The following is a 15,978-nucleotide window of genomic DNA, read 5'->3' on the forward strand; positions in this document are numbered from 1 at the left end:
AATGTGAATTCGGCTCATACTGTGTGGCGTAATGTGAACTCGACTCATACTGTGTGGGGTCATGTGAATTTTGACTCATAATGTGAATAAGGGGCACTACTGTCAGTAGCTGGTGAGCATGGGGACATGTGTGACAAATGCTGGTGTATTGCAGAGGAGGGGTCTGTTGGCATAGAAAGAGGCAAATGAGGCTCTGATGGCACATGTGTACATTATAAACTTACTTGTGTTAGAATAAAATGGAAATGTTCGTCCTGGCGGCCAGGATCCTGGCTGTCATGATCCCGACAGCGAGATACCGACCACCAGTGTGCCTGCAGCGGGATGAGCGCTAGAAAGCCCCTTGCAGGCTCGCCGTGCTCGCTACGCTGTGGACACGGTGCCGGTTTTCCAACAGGCGGTCTCGTGATCGCCTCCCATTTGGCTTAATAAATCTCCCGTACTTTTCAGAGTGGCCCACTCAAAATTAGGGTGTAGTGCTGGGGGGTGCAAGGGACGTGTGTGGGGTGGGGAGGGGAATGGATATGCACCTAGGCCCATCACTCTCTGGTTCCGCCACTGGGTCAGGGATAGATTGGGGAAGTGTAAGCAGTGAATAGGGTACAGCGGCAGTGAGGGCTCAGGGTTATGCCGTAGCAGACCGTCAGTATTGCCTGGTGGTTGCACCATTATATTTCATTTCTTTTCTCTGGGGTGTATTATATCTACTTTATTATTAGGGAGAAATTAGATTAAGACATGCGATTTTACTGAGAGAATGTAAAATAGTTCTAGACATGTCTATGGCTGGTGCTATGCACACGCCCAAAAGGCGGTGCTTGATATGCCCAAAAGGCGGAGCAAGACATGCCCCTCCGGGTGCACCCCCTAATAAAATTAGCTGCGCACGCCTATGCTGGATCCTTTACATTTACAGCAATAAACCTCCATGGTGAGATCTCACATCAGTGGGGCATGAGTCAATGCAAATTTTGTTGTGTGGCTTTATTGGGCTTTGATAAATTAAGCCTCGATGAGCAGATTTATAAACTGACACCTGAATTTGTTACTGTGTACGTCCTTAATATCCATAGATGATGATATGTGGCTGAGTCACGATACATGAACACAGTTATGTTATGCTTAATAAATAGAGGGGTCCCTTATCGACAAGTGATTACACTTGTTGTGAAAGATAAAACTTGTTGCATATGATAACTGGGGCTCCAGCCAATCAGCTCCCAACTGTCATCTTTCAAACAAATGACAGATAGGAGCTGAACATATGACAATTAGGAGCTGACCGGGACAACGAGTTTTATCACTCATTGATAAATGAGCCCCTAAAACTGCACATGCTGAATAATCCCTACACATGGGAAACTGTCAATCATATTGCTAACCATTGTTGTGATTGTGTAACGATCTGAAACACATGCCACACAGTCTACGAAGCAATCTAAAACTTGCACTACAATGTCTACATGAGCAGTTATTGAGTAATAAGAACATTGCACGATTAATAAATATCATTGCAGCAAGAAGGGAAAAAGGCGCCTCTTAAATTATATTGTATCTTATTAAAGGCTTTCCGTAAAAGTCGGTCTACAAGATAATTACAATGGGACCACTGATACGCAGAAAAACTGAATAGGAAAGATAATATAAGATTTAAGATATCAATCTAGCAACAAAAGCATAACAATAATCTGTACTTTACTTCACTATATTGTGCCTGCCACATTATTCTTTGGGCTGAAAAGTATAGGGTGACAGAAAGAGAGCTGACTGGTGTAAAATATAAAGTTTGTCATTTTGAAAATGATATATATCTAAACACTGGGGGTAATTCCAAGTTGATCGCAGCAGGAAAATTTTAGCAGTTGGGCAAAACCATGTGCACTGCAGGGGGGGCAGATATAACATGTGCAGAGAGAGTTAGATTTGGGTGTGGTGAGTTCAATCTGCAATCTAATTTGCAGTGTAAAAATAAAGCAGGCAGTATTTACCCTGACCAGAAACAAAATAACCCACCCAAATCTAACTCTCTCTGCAAATGTTATATCTGCCCCCCCTGCAGTGCACATGGTTTTGCCCAACTGCTAAAAAATTTCCTGCTGCGATCAACTTGGAATTACCCCCACTATACCAAATGACGAGATGGTAGCGCACTGAAGGCTGAGTGATGCGCATATACAAATAAAGAGTATATTTTCCTTGCTTGCTGAATTCTAGAGGTAGGAGACAATAATAACAGTGATTCAGAAACCATAGCCCTTAGGAAAGATATTGGTACTGAACATATTCATCATCTGTAGGTGAAAGGTAATACTTTAATGCACTAATACTATCATTTTAAATACAATACTTTAATGGGGGTAATTCTAAGTTGATCGCAGCAGGAATTTTGTTAGCAGTTGGGCAAAACCATGTGCACTGCAGGGGAGGAAGATATAACATGTGCAGAGAGAGTTAGATCTGGGTGGGGTGTATTCAATCTGCAATCTAAATTGCAGTGTGAAAATAAAGCAGCCAGTATTTTCCCTGCACAGAAACAAAATAACCCGCCCAAATCTAACTCTCTCTGCAAATGTTATATCTGCACATGGTTTTGCCCAACTGCTAACAAAATTCCTGCTGCGATCAACTCAGAATTACCGCCAATATGTTTTTATTTAACAGGATTATATATATTATTAATATCCATTTTACATTTAGAGTACAGAGCTACAGTATTTATAATAACCTACTGTACAGCAGCACAATTGGAAAATATGATTATTTTGTATGGGTATGGGACTCAAGGTCGACACCAATAAGGTTGACACTACTTAGGTCGACACCAATTGGTCAACACGGTTTAGGTCGACACCTGAAATAGGTCAACATGGACAAAAGGTCGACATGCGGTTTTTGTTTTTTTGGTGTAGTTTTCTACGTAATGTGACAGGAACCCCAATTAGTGCACCGTGTCCCCTCTCATGGCTCTCTTCACTCGCCATGCTTCGGGAAAGGTTACCGTTCCCAATTGTAGTCGACATGGATCGTAAAGTATGAAAAAGTTCAAAAAATAAAAAAAAGTGAAAAACTCATGTCGACCTATTTCAGGTGTCTAAGGTGTGTCGACCAATTGGTATCGACCTAAGTCATGTCGACCTTATGGGTGTCGACCTGGAATCGGGATACCATTTTGTAGATGTAGCATATGTTACATACATTTCTTATTACCTATATTACTAGTTAGTAAACATCAAGATGGCTTACAGATTGAACCACAATACTTTTTATATGACAGGAGCATTACTACTCTACGATTCGCCACTGATTCCACTATGTAACTCTTCAGTCTGTGACTTCCTGCTGGCCTCCATTCCCCTGTCATACCTTCCACCATTTAGACATGTGAAATTAGGACAAAATAAGTCCCCTTCTGATCTTTCCAAATAATGGGCCTGATTCATAGTTGTACGCTATTCCGATATGCACACATTTGAGTGATTATCTGTGGTATGCGCATGCATAACTGCCACAATGCACACGCGCCAAGATCTACATCACCTAAAATACTATGGTCTTCTTTTAACATTAAGATGTTTGGCCAGTGGCGTAACTAGAAATTTTTCTCCCCCAAGCCAAAAAAATTCTTCGGCGCCCCCCCATAATTGGCACTAGGAAAGGGACAAACATGTGCGCGCCGAAGGCGCGCGGCGCCAAAAAGGGGCGTGGTTTTGTTTAAATGGGCGCGGCTTCGCATAAAGAGGCGTGGCATTGCAGGAATAGACTACCTTATACCCCAGTTTTGCAACCTGCACGCCCAGACGTTAGCCACCACAGGAAAGAAAAATAATACTGATTCATGCCCCTTCCATTATTTGTCATTTTTCCTCCTTATAGTAATGCCCAGTATACATTATGCCACATACTGCAAAGGCCCTCAGACATTATGCCACACACAATAATGCACATGACACAATATGCACACACCGTAATGCCCCCGACACATTATGCCACACACCGTAATGTCTGTGACACATTATGACAGGAATCGCAATGCCCGTTATACATTATGCTACACACTGCAATGCCCCTGATACATTATAGCACATACCACAATGCCCATGATATAGTATACCACACACCGCAATGTCCGTGATACATTATGACACACACCGCAATGTCCGTGATACATTATGACACACACTGCAATGAACCTGAGACATTATACCACATACCACAATGCCCATGATATAGTATACCACACACCGCAATGTCCGTGATACATTATGACACACACCGCAATGCCCGTTATACATTATGCCACACTGCAATGACCCTGAGACATTATACCACATACCACAATGCCCGTGATATAGTATACAGACACCGTGATGCCTGACACATTATGCCACACACCGCAATGCCCATTATACATTATGCCACACACTGCAATGACCCTGAGACATTATACCACATACCACAATGCCCGTGATCTAGTATACCATACACCGTAATGCCTGTGACACATACCGCAATGCCCGTTATACCCTATGCCACACTGCAATGCCCCTGAGACATTATACCACATACCACAATGCCCGTGATATAGTTTGCCACACACCGTAATGCCTGTGACACATTCTGACACACACCGCAATGTCCGTGATACATTATGCCACACACCGTAATGCCCATTACACATTAAGTCCTACATTAAGGCTTCTAATTACTTTTAAATTACCTGCTCGTTGCCAGGGGTTTCATGCTCTTGGTTCCATGCACGGTGCCAGGGGTTTTCATGCTCAGGGTGTCATGCTCGTTGCCAGGTGTTTCATGCACTCGGTGTCATGCTCGTTGCCAGGGGTTTCATGCACTGGGTGTCATGCTCATTGCTAGGGGGTAGTGCTTGTTGCTAGGGCTGTGCTCCCAGTGCCACATATGTCCTCAGTGCCAGATATTCCCCCACGGTACCAGGTACTCACATGCCCCCAGTGCCAAATATAGCCTCTCCCCCCAGTGCCACATATGCCCCCAGTGCCAGATATTCCCCCACAATGCCAGGTGCTCACGTGCCCCCAGTGCCAAATATAGCCCCCCATGTGCCAGGTACACATACAGTGCCATATATGCCCCCTCAGTGCCCCCCCAGTGCCATATATGCCCCCTCAGTGCCTCCCCAGTGCCATATATGCCCCCTCAGTGCCCCCCAGTGCCATATATGCCCCCTCAGTACCCCCCAGTGCCATATATGCCCCCTCAGTGCCCCCCCAGTGTCATATATGCCCCCTCAGTGCCCCACCAGTGCCATATATGCCCCCTCAGTGCCATATATGCCCCCTCAGTGCCTCCCCAGTGCCATATATGCCCCCTCAGTGCCATCTATGCCCCCTCAGTGCCCCCCAGTGCCATATATGCCCTCAGTGCCCCCCAGTGCCGTATATGCCCCCTCAGTGCCATATATGCCCCCTCAGTGCCCCCCGCAGTGCCCCCCGCAGTGCCATATATGCCCCCTCAGTGCCATATATGACCCCTCTGTGCCCCCCCAGTGCCATATATGCCCCCTCAGTGCCCCCAGTGCCATATATGCCCCCTCAGTGCCATATATGCCCCTCAGTGCCACCCCAGTGCCATATATGCCCCCTCAGGCCATATATGCCCCCTCAGTGCCCCCCCCCCCTGTTCCATATATGCCCCCTCAGTGCCCCCCCAGTGCCATATATGCATACCTCCCGCAGTGTCCCGCGATGGGGGGGGCAGTTGGGAGGCTTCTACAGTCACTGCTCTGCATAGCAGAGCAGTAGTGAATAGACGCTGTGCGCATGCGCACAGCGTCTATTCAGCGCAGACAGTGGGAGAGAGGGCATGCCAGCAGCTCACAGAGCGCTGGGCATGCCCCCTCAGTGACTAAACGGGGGCGTGGCCCGCGATCGCGGGTCCTCCGCGAAGCCACGCCCCCTTTTCATAGGACACGCCCCCCGACACGCCGGAGACTCAGAGGGACACAGGAGAGGCGCACGCTGTGCCCTCCGTGTCCCTACTTCACAGGGGGGGGCTAGTGACAACAGATTGACATGCGGACGTTCGTCCGCATGTCAATCTGCTCTAAATCAGTGGCGGCGCCCCCGCAGCCCCTCGCCCCCAAGCCACCGCGAGGGCTGCGCGGGCAGTAGTTACGCCACTGTGTTTGGCTACAGGATGTATTATTCTGCCATCCTCAAAACGGGCATCACATTTCATATTGTGGATAGTTTAGGGCAGGGGCTGGCTGGCAACTTTTAGCCTGGGGGGCAAGTCCAGAGCACTGGCTCATAAGTAATGGCACCATCTTAAATGGAGTTTTTTTTGTTTAAAAAATATTTATTAATAAAAAAAAATTAAGCTTGCTGTAAATTATCCAAAAGATACTTTATTATAAATTTGTCAGTGCGACCACGGCTTCAGCAGAGCTGTGTAGTGCAGGGGTGGCCAACCAGTCAGTAGCAAAGAGCCAGAAAAGATCTGTAGTCAAGGGTAAGAGCCATATAATGCGCACGCCGGGGGCGTGGCATAGTTGTCACAAAGCCACACCCCATTTTTATGCGCACAACTTTTGGTTTGACATTTGTAGGAGTATGACCTTGTGTCAAAACCCCATTTTTAGTCATGTTGTACAGTGCCACATACAAATAAAGCCCCTGTACAGTGCCACATACATATAAAAACACCAAAAAATTGGTGCCTCCACAGTGCCAGATACATATATTCGTCCACAGTGCCAGATACATATATGCCCCCACAGTGCCAGATACATCTATGTCCCCATAGTGCCAGATATGCCCCCACTGCCAGATATGCATCTCCCCAGTGCCAGATATGCCCCAAGTGTAAGATACACATGTCCCCCCAGTGCCAGATACACATGTCCCCCCAGTGCCTGATATGCCCACAGTGCCAGATACACATGTCCCCCAGTGCCAGATATGCCCCCAGTGCCAAATATGCCCCCAATGCCAGATATGCCCCCACTGCTAGCTACACATCTCCCCAGTGCCAGATATGCCCCCACTGCCAAATATGCCCCCACTTCCAGATACACGTCCCCCCAGTGCCAGATACACATGTGCCCCCAGTGCCAAATATGCCCCCACTGTCATCTACATGTCTCCCCAGTGCCAGATATGTCCCCACTGCCAGCTACAGGTCTCCCCAGTGCCAGATATGCCCCTAGTGCCAGAAACACGTCCTCCCAGTGCTAGATATGCCCCCAGTGCCAGAAACACATGTCCCCCCAATGCCAGATATGCCCCCAGTGCCAGATATGCCCCCAGTGCCAGTTACACGTCCCCCCAGTGCCAGATATGCCCCCAGAGTAAGATACACATGTCCCCACACTGCGCCCCCCCAAAGTGCTGCTCAACTCCACGCTGCTGCTCTGCTCAGTCTGCTGCTTGTGAGAGGAGGAGAGCGCAGCATGCGCCTCTCCTGCCCCTCAGTCTCCACTCTACGGCGCCATTGATTCTCTCTAATTAGGCGCCGGTCCGTGAGCCAATCAGAGTTCGCGGACCGGCAGCTAAGACTCCTGATTGGCTGCCGGTGTGCGAGCTCTGAGTGGTACACGGGCCGGCGCCAGGCACTACAGACTAGGGCGGGATCTTACGAGCCACATGCAGAGATAGAAAGAGCCGCATGCGGCTCGAGAGCCACGGGATGCCCACCGCTGGTGTAGTGGAAGGTGGTGGCCTGCCCGTGACGCTTGGCAGTAGCGTGACCCGGGGAACACATGGCACCCTGACCCCCGGGCCAGTCTGCCTCTGGTTTAGGGGGATGGGGGAGGTTGGGTTGTGTCTACCGATAGCATAAAAAGTGGCATTTGGGAAACATGGATAAAGGTGGCAGTGGTGCTGAGACCCTGTATACATGTATGCTGTATGTAAGGAGACATCTTATCAGCTCTATTACATTTTAAGATTATTTTAGAAGTATATGGGAGATAATGTAGTGAGTTTAATATACACACCGTCTCCATGTAATTGAATACAGTAGACCTACATTAGAACTTTCTTATTCAATGAGAAAACAAATAAAAAAGCCTGCAAAGTAAGCAGTAGTTTTGAATGTAAATTGAGAGACAACTTAGGAAGTAGTTTAAGATCATGAAGGAACAGTCCATATAACATAACAAAAATATAATTTAAATAAATTGAGCTGAATAAAAAACAAAAAATATAAAAAATATAGTGCGGGTTGTAATGCCGCCCGAATTTGGTGGCCGTGCGGCATGCCGACCAAACTTGGACTTTTTTAAAGGATAATCACTTACTAGACAAAATCATGCAGATGCAGTTGATATCCTGGCAGTCAGGATACTGATGCTGGAATCACGACCTCTGGCAATGCCGCCATCTGGAATGCCGCCAGCCAGAATGCCGGCTAACAGGGGTTTTTCCCAATTGTGGGTGTCCACGACACCCGTAGAGTGGGAATAGAACCCGTGGAGAGCACAGCGAGCCCGCAAGGGGCTCCATTGCGCTCAACCCCCCCACCCCCATTGGCATTCTGGCGGCCGAGATCCTGGGGTCGGTATGCCATGTTTACATGTGAAATAAAATAAGTGAAAAAGATTTGCTGCTTGTTTAATGACATCTGGGAAGAGATGGTAATGTATCCTAAATCGCCTTTCACATTTTAATGAATTTCTTCTATAACAGGTTTCTTACTAGGGATTTTGTTTTGTGTAATCATAGGATATTGGGGTAATTCCAAGTTGATCGCAGCAGGATTTTTGATAGCAATTGGGCAAAACCATGTGCATTGCTGGTGGAGCAGATGTAACATGTGCAGAGAGAGTTAGATTTGGGTGGGTTATTTTATTTCTGTGCAGGGTAAATACTGGCTGCTTTATTTTTACACTGCAAATAAGATTGCAGATTGAACACACCACACCCAAATATAACTCCCTCTGCACATGTTATATCTGCCTCCCCTGCAGTGCACATGGGCCCTCATTCCGAGTTGTTCGCTCGCAAGCTGCTAAAAGCAGCATTGCACACGCTAAGCCGCCGCCTACTGGGAGTGAATCTTAGCTTAGCATAAATTGCGAACGAAAGATTCGCAATATTACGAAAAGATTTCTCTGTGCAGTTTCTGAGTAGCTCGAGACTTACTCTTCCAGTGCGATCAGTTCAGTGCTTGTCGTTCCTGGTTTGACGTCACAAACACACCCAGCGTTCGCCCAGATACTCCCCCGTTTCTCCAGCCACTCCGCGTTTTTCCCAGAAACGGCAGCGTTTTTTCACACACTCCCATAAAACGGTCAGTTTCCGCCCAGAAATACCCACTTCCTGTCAATCACACTCTGATCACCAGAACGAAGATAAAACCTCGTAATGCCGTGAGTAAAATACCAAACTTCTTAGCAAATTTACTTGGCGCAGTCGCAGTGCGAACATTGCGCATGCGCAATTAGCGGAAAATCGCTGCGATGCGAAGAAAATTACCGAGCGAACAACTCGGAATGAGGGCCATGGTTTTGCCCAATTGCTACCAAAAATCCTGCTGCGATCAACTTGGAATTACCCCCATTGTTTCTTATTCCTTTTATATTCCACAAAATTACATCTATGGCTCAGAATGCATTAAAGTGCACTATTAGTTTGCTAGAGTTCCTTTTAATATTTCTATCCCCTAAGCTTCACCGCCAGATGGTGTTTTCTCATACAGGGAAAAATAAATATGCTCTCACACATTCTTGCTATTATGCAGCATATGGAGAATTTCCTCCAATGGCTTACTACCGTCTTGCAAACACAAATAAAAACATCAAAATAATTAGGATTGGTATTTTGGGCCACTGCAGTTTGTAAACTACAAACTTTTAAACAATGATGGATATCACAGTATTTTTCTATTAAAAATGTTTTGCTTGTCCTAACATTCAGGAGATTTAATTATCAGTGAGATTCCCTCACCTGTTCAGGTGTGCATCACAGTACCCATATAACTGGGCTCTTGTTTGACTTATGTAAACTGTCTCTGCACCTTCTAAGCATGTTAAAATAATAGTGCAGACTTGAACTAGAACTTATAATCGATATTTGTGGCTGATTTCAAGGCATACCCGCAAATATTAAGGATCCCCCAGATGTACCATGGAGTGATCACAGCAGATATTTCTGATTTCTGCCACAGTCCCTTCATTTCCAACTGCAAATGTATCCTTAAGTGTCTATGAGAGCTGCTATGCAGTTGGAGTAATCAAGCTCCGGAATGTGATGCGTTCCGGACTTGGCCCCCATAGATAACGCCATCTGCAGATGCCTTCTAATCACAAATTTTAACATTGTTGGATTATGCAGATCCCTCCCCATTTGCCCCCAATGACTCAAGAACCAGCTGACGGCCATGCATGTGTATGACCCAATGGCAACTGCTCAAATACATGGAGCCACTCTGTCTGCATGCAGCAGAGCCTAGTACAGAGGGAAGGAAAATCAGCAGAGCTGTGGGGATGCCATATGTCAACTCGGGGCACTGCGGCTTAATGTCAACTTAGGGTACTAGAGTGTTGCTGAATTTGAAGTAGGGACACTATAGTTTGGCATAATGTCAAGTAGGTGACCTACATAGTGGCGTAAGGTGAACTGTCGGCTCTAAAGTGTGGCATAATGTGAAGTTGGCACACTAAAGGGTGGCAGAATATGAAGTGCGGGCACTGAAGTTTGGCATAATGTGAACTGGTTGGTACTTTAGTGTGTGTTTCAATATAATTATATTAGTAGGGGTCACTACAAGTAAGTTGCCTCGGGGGCCCCACAAACATTAATTATTTCACTTCTGATTGTGTGTGAAAACATGCTCTGTTAAGGTGCCTTAGTAACGGGTCGAGAAAAACTGAGATAAAAAAGTGGGTTTGCGAAAGCACTTGTGAGATTAATGTTTGGAGGGAGAGTCTGGTCAAATGGGATAGGAAATTCCATAAGTGGGGAACAACATGGAACATTGGAACAGGAGGGAGAGGTGATTATCAGAGAAAAAGACATTTTCAAACTTGAAAAAAAAGATATTTGCCAATTTACTAATAATAAGGCAACACAACTGAAATAATGGATACATTATTTAATTTAGTAACACAAATTAAACAAAATGCTTTTAAGATCATTTTGTTAAATGGTCTAATTTATTATACTAATCTTTTTAAGCTAACAACACAATAGCTTGTAAGGATAACTAATGAGAATATTTTCTCTGCATCGATGACTCGAAGTATCTTGCTTGCTGACACATTTCTGCATATAAAATCTGTATAATAATACAACAACAAAAATCCATGGGACATAACTGAAAAAAACTGCAATGACTAGCTCCTTAAAGTTTTATAATGCTTGACCGGGTCTAGGCCAAGGTTTCTAGTTGTTGCTGTTTAGCTGTCAACCTTCCAGTGATCATCTACCCAATTTCTGCTTATACTCACCTTCCTTCTATCACACTCCAATGTCAAGGGTTAAAAAATGGAAACTGTCAGCGCACCCTGCTTTATAGATGTGGCCCTCTACTGAGTGTTACAAGTGCTAATGATTTCATTCACAATATCATAAATATTTTCCTTAATACTATACATCTCAAATACATTACAATGCAGATTATAGTGTGTTTATACAGGTTGAGTATCCCATATCCAAATATTCCGAAATACGGAATATTCCGAAATACGGACTTTTTTGAGTGAGAGTGAGATAGTGAAACCTTTGTTTTTTGATGGCTCAATGTACACAAACTTTGTTTAATACACAAACTTATTAAAAATATTGTATTAAATGACCTTTAGGCTGTGTCTATAAGGTGTATATGAAACATAAATGAATTGTGTGAATGTAGACACACTTTGTTTAATGCACAAAGTTATAAAAAATATTGGCTAAAATGACCTTCAGGCTGTGTGTATAAGGGGTATATGAGAGATAAACGCATTATGTGCTTAGATTTAGGTCCCATCATCATGATATCTCATTATGGTATGCAATTATTCCAAAATACAGAAAAATCCCATATCCAAAATACCTCTGGTCCCAAGCATTTTGGATAAGGGAGACTCAACCTGTATTATATATTACATGATAGATATCAAATGCATTGTTTTTAAGTCTAAAGTAAGTTGGGTTAGGTCGACACAACTTAGGTCGACACTCATTAGGTCGATCACTGAAGATCGACAATGCCATTAGGTCGACATGCATTAGGTCAACATGGCCGTTAGGTTGACGTGTACTAGGTCGACAGGCCAGAAGGTCCCTGCTGATTAAGGGATGTACATTGCATAGATAACCTCAGTTACACATATCAGTGCAACAACAGGGGCTGCGCACCCCTAATAACTATATATCCTCTGCAGACACAGAGCCTTAATCAAAGACCAGATCCTGAGTCACCATCATAGCTCCAAGCCACGGCCGTTATACATGTACGCAACTAGAGACATACTGACCTTACAGGAGACATACTGACCTATACAGAGACATACTGACCTTAAAGGAGCAGCACCATTAACCTGCATCCCCGTTGTTGACTGCACCCTTTCCAAGTCGTATCAAGGGAGATGATCCCAGCAAGGCAGCCTGAACTGTTTTAGTCTCTTCCCGTTGGATCTAGTTGTCCGCACCCTTAAAAATATCACTTGTGGTTACTCCAAGATTTTGGAATCAGAGTTATTGGTAGTGTTTATTGGTGGTCATTCCGAGTTGTTCGCTCGTTGCCGTTTTTAGCAGAATTGCAATCAGGCTAAAAACTGGCAGTTCTGCGCATGCGTATGGGCCGCAGGGCGCACGCGCTAAGTGCTTTCACACAAAACTATGCAATTTTACACAGGGCCGAGCGACGCTTTTCAGCCGCTCTGCTGATCGGTGAGTGATTGATAGGAAGTGGGTGTTTCTGGGTGGTAACTGAGCGTTTTCCGGGAGTGTGCTAAAAAATGCAGGCGTGCCAGACGAAAATGCAGGAGTGGCTTGGGAAACGGGGGAGTGGCTGGCCGAACGCAGGGCGTGTTTGTGACATTAAACCAGGAACCAAACAGTCTGCAGTGATTGCAATCTAGGAGTAGGTCTGGAGCTACTCAGAAACTGCAGGGAAATATTTAGTAGCAGAACTGCTAATCTTTCGTTCGCTATTCTGCTAAACTAAGATACACTCCCAGAGGGCGGTGGCCTAGCGTTTGCAATGCTGCTAAAAGCAGCTAGCGAGTGAACAACTCGGAATGAGGGCCCTTGTGCGCAGGACTTACCAGCCCTGCCAGTCGGGAAGCAGCCGTAACTGCCTTCAGTTACGTTACTGTGCGAAGTCATGTTTGGACTTCTCTGGATTTTGTGTAGGGTCAGAGACACCCCTTTATTGAGTTCATAGTGCCACCTATTGGCTCATTAGTATACTGTTTGATCATTCCTGAACATGCCTTTCTTAATTACAGTTTGGGTATTGAGAGTCTGAAATGTACTTATGTTGTTGTTGTGATCTGTTTACTATGCAAATGATATGTGATAATAGGTCATGTGCCTTACTGAAATGTGCTAAACTTACTAATCAGTAACTCAAGTTACTCTAAGCGGGGTATATACCCATCGTGCAATAAACCTTTGTAACCGTGTCCCACTGTAGTGATCCTTGTGCACCTTAGGGGTGATGTCCATACTGGGTTATCTCCGTCCTTCTCCCCAAATTCTATACAGGTAATCCAAGCAGATTCCGGCAGGCGTCGCGGCAAGTGAGAAAAGAAAGACCAGACAGGCCGGAACTGGACAGGTGTGAAATTCCAGGTACGCTGACACATTACACACTGACATCACTAGCTCTCCCTCTTGTGCAGCAGCAGAAACAGGCTGCCAGGATGTGAGCAGGACAGTATGCATTGCAGGCAGAGACACAGGAGTATCAGGTTTCATGAGATACCGACGGAGCTTCCTGACCAGAGGAGAGATAGCAGAGGAGAGAGAGCTGTAAGTGACCAGGGATCCCAGCTTCTCCTCCTCCCACCTGGGTGTCAGGGTCCTGTGTAACCTGTTATCTAATGAGAGCGTTTACGTCTAGAGAGAGACACACACAGAGCATCCTTCTGAGTCCTGTCCCAGTGTGTTAGTAGTACATGGCATTTTTGCAAGATAAATTACAGATTTTTTCTATGTGTATTTTAAGTTGTCTTTGTTCCACTACAGGAAAACATTATAAAATATTTGTATCTCTATTAGGTGGAGATATAAACAGTACCCAGGTCTTATTAAACTAATAGTTTAAATCTAATATACACCATTGGTTTATATTTAATATACACAATCCATACCACCCATTCCAGGTTGGACAACATGCTCTCTACCTGGACTTCCCTCTTAATTATGATCGAAATAATTTTTGTTAAAATACCTTTTTTTATCAATGAAATAATTCAATATGTGATGCCAATCATACATTAAAAAGAGAAGTCCAGGTACAGAGCATTCTGTCCCTCCCAGAATGGGTCATGTTGAGAGGTATGCACAATCTAATATACATACACCCTCCCCCTCCACTGGGGCCCCCTGCCCCAGGCCCCCCCAAGGCTTAATCCGGCCCTGCCTTAGAGATATGTTTGCACTTTATTTTGAGATATTTTCATGCACAGAAACTGTAGGCAACATTTATTATAAAATACTAGTTACCAGCCCGTCATAATGATGGAACAACATAACAGTAATGACAGGACCGTCGCTGTGTGTGCCCGAATAGAGCAACATTTGAAATTGTTCCGTCAGGCGCCATCTTGTGGCTGTTGGTGTTCAAAACACTTCAATTCCCCCCACAGAGGTGAGCATTAGCCTTTTATTATATAGGATATTGTTGGTAATATTTATCTATCCAAAGATCAAAAGTTATCTGTTGTCAGTATCACACAGATTAATGTTGATTTGATGTTAAGATAAGTACTCCAATTCTACCATTTCATGTCAAACAAAACATCCCAATCCTATTTCTGATTGCATTGCTTTATGGGTGTACACATTGGGCCTGATTCATGATTGTAAGCGATTGTACAGCCACAAGGAAGCAGCTGTGCAATTCTATGTCTTTAAAGTTCTAATGCAGCAGGAGGCTTCTGTAGGAGATAGTACTGCGTCTCAGATCACCATCACAACCATTACCACCATCAGTCACAATTCCTGATGGTTTTTGGCACCGGCAAGCCTGTGTAAGCTTAAGCTTACTCAGGCTGGTCGTAGGATCCGGAGATTACGGACACCCGGGTCCAGGATGTCTGCATCCGACGGCACAGACCCTGGACCTGTCACGCCTTCAAGAACATTTTGAAGAATGGTGCCTCGCCCACTCAGCCCCGCCCACTCCGGCTGGCAGGGGGCTGCGAGCAACTTTGCAAGACCCATTTTGCACATACGCAAAACGTGTCTTGTGCCTGAGCAGACCCCTAAACATAATATTTTTACACAAACCATCAGGTTTGCATACAAATATGAATCAGGCCCATAGTTGCATCACTTTCTCACTAATAATCTGGCAAAGTTCTCCTATGAATTAGTGTTGATCATGACTTGTTTTTTAGTCAGAATTATTACAGATATGAAAAGCAATTTAGTATTTCTCAGTATTTGTCAGATATTAGAGATTTTATCATTCCGAAGTTTATGAATACAAGGAGTTCTATCTAGTGATGAGTGGGATCGGATCCTCGGGATCCGAACCCCCCCGAACTTCACCCTTTTTTGCACGGGTCCGAGCAGACTCGGATCCTCCCGCCTTGCTCGGTTAACCCGAGCGCGCACGAACAACATCATCCCGCGGTCGGATTCTCGCGAGATTCGTATTCTATATAAGGAGCCACGCGTCGCCGCCATTTTTCACTCGTGCATTGGAGATGATCGTGAGAGGACGTGGCTGGCATCCTCTCAGTTTCTATGTTCAGTGGGCTGCAAATATCTGTGCTCAGTGTGCTGCAAATATCTGTGCTCAGTGTGCTGCAAATATCTGTGCTCAGTGTGCTGCAAATATCTG

The sequence above is a fragment of the Pseudophryne corroboree genome, chromosome 1, assembly GCF_028390025.1.
Source record: "Pseudophryne corroboree isolate aPseCor3 chromosome 1, aPseCor3.hap2, whole genome shotgun sequence".
Lineage (NCBI taxonomy): Eukaryota > Metazoa > Chordata > Amphibia > Anura > Myobatrachidae > Pseudophryne > Pseudophryne corroboree.